The sequence below is a fragment of the Colossoma macropomum genome, unplaced genomic scaffold (genome assembly GCF_904425465.1).
Source record: "Colossoma macropomum unplaced genomic scaffold, Colossoma_macropomum, whole genome shotgun sequence".
NCBI lineage: Eukaryota > Metazoa > Chordata > Actinopteri > Characiformes > Serrasalmidae > Colossoma > Colossoma macropomum.
The window spans coordinates 739,095-741,261 of record NW_023496024.1 but is presented as its reverse complement, the minus strand read 5'-3'; positions in this window follow the sequence as shown (position 1 = coordinate 741,261).

The window sequence follows — 2,167 nt, the reverse complement described above, 5'->3', positions numbered from 1 at the left end:
CACCAGCATTTGCCACACATTTCCCAGGCACTGACTCCTCCACACATGGTGCAATGTGGTAATAGCACTAACTTTGATGAGCCTGTAACATGAAGGCAGGTAGCTGTTCCTGTCTGTGCTGCATTTGATCTAAAGTCTACGGTAGCAGCTGATCTTCCTGGCTGTGCCGTTGACTCTGAGGGTCGTTCTATCCGGGGTACATTCTCTCACTTAGCAGCCCTGCTCCCATTTCCTGCTGGCTCAGGTGTGCAGCATTGACTGTTGCAGTGTCTCCTTTTCCTGCATGACCTACAGCTGCTCCACCATGTAGCACTGTGTTGCTCGCTGCCACATCTTTAAGCTGAGGATGAGTTCTGTGCTCTCTGCTTTGGTGGCAGCTGCTTGAAGGTTGGCCGGTGTGACAAGCTACAGCACGTTCAGGAAGTGTTCCAGCGCCAACTCTTCCTGTACAGCCTTTTTGAATGCCAGGTATGCCTGTCAAATTATCACGCTCAGCCCCACCGTCAGCACACATCATCTTTCCTATTAACCTCTACCTCTCAGGGAGCTGCCACAACCTGCCTGAAACATCGCTGTGGGGGCTGTGGTCAACACTAGGTCATCATTTTGTTCTGATGGCAGATGTACAAGCAGTAATAGTGTAGTGCTTTCTCGTCCAGTGCCAAAGATATCTGCATCACAGAGACAGCTGCCTTCCAGCCATGATGCCAGGTCACCACTTGCCATGGTGTGGAGTACGGTTGGAGTATCCCAGGCACCTATGCTGTTGAGCACAACATGCGATGGCCAAATTGATGGACGGAGAGATGCACCTATTACACAATAAGCTAATATCAAAATTTGAGACGTAAGGCGGGGGATATCAAACTACCTCAGATAAATTGGATAAACTGTTGTTTGGAACACTGCATTTGCGCAGTTGGGTCTTGAGACCCTGTGCCACTTGATGCTGAAATAAAGAAGAAGCCTTTTTCCCTCTTCCACAAACTCAGTGTCTGAAGACTCTTTCCTTTTTGACATCTTTTGAGAACTTAGAACAGTTATTAGTGTGTTTAGCCAGTATTGAAAGATTTCTTTTTTTATTCATAACATTATGTTGGAGGCCTGGGGTTGAAGGGGATAGCCCTTGGTCCCGACAGCACATCCGGGAGGGGGCAGGCATATGTGGGGTGCTCGCGGTTGAGCGAGAAATAAAAGGCCGGGAAAAGGGAAAAAAACAGGCGTTAGCTCTCTTGTCTCGTAGAGTCTCCAGCGTCACTCACCAGACTAAGCTTTCAGCTGATCTTTTATGGCAGTGGCCCTGTCTGGTGTAGGGGTTGCAGCTGAGGCAATCAGTAGGAGCCAGGCACCTTCAGCACCTTGGAGAGCTGCCTATGGTCGTGATGGCTCGGGAAAACAGTCCCGGCGGATGGTTCGAGGAGGCCGCTGGCCACACATAGCACACAATACTCTCTTCCTCCGACTACGTCTTTGCTGCCCAGCTTCAAGTTTGTTGATGTGTCTCTCAATTTACATTTACAGCATTTCGCAGGTGCTCTTATCTAGAACAATATACAGTTTACAAAAGTAGGTGAAGGTAGCATTAGGAGTCTTGCCCAAGTATTCTTATTGGTATTGTGCAGGGTGCTTGCCCAGGTGGAAGATCGAACCTCAGTGTACCGCAAGGAGGTCAGTCGTGTTACCAACAACACTAACCAATGATTTCTTTAAGCTTGGTGGCCACATCCCACTTCTGGCACTGATGTTACACCTGCACAGCTGAAGACCCAAAGAATGTGATTTCCTGCTTCAGGAAAATGAAGTGACTTTAAAGTGAATATTGTTACAACAGAAAGCAACCTGACACTAATGGGGAAGAATCACCAACAGAAAAGCACAACACATAGATGGTGAACACTTCAAACGCATTGTTAACTATAAAATCACACAAACACAATTATGACATAACACAAACTAACAAACAACATGGAACACATTCAACAATTTAACCTTTTCATATATGAATTATTAGAAATTGTTTTCAGATTTTTTAAAATAATTTTTATAAAAAAATGATTTTTATCATTTTACATAAAAATCACTTTTATTAAAAAAGTATGTGGACACCATACATTTGTGGAGTAAAACAAAGGAAGAAAATATAAAAAAACATTTTTTCTAAGCATGT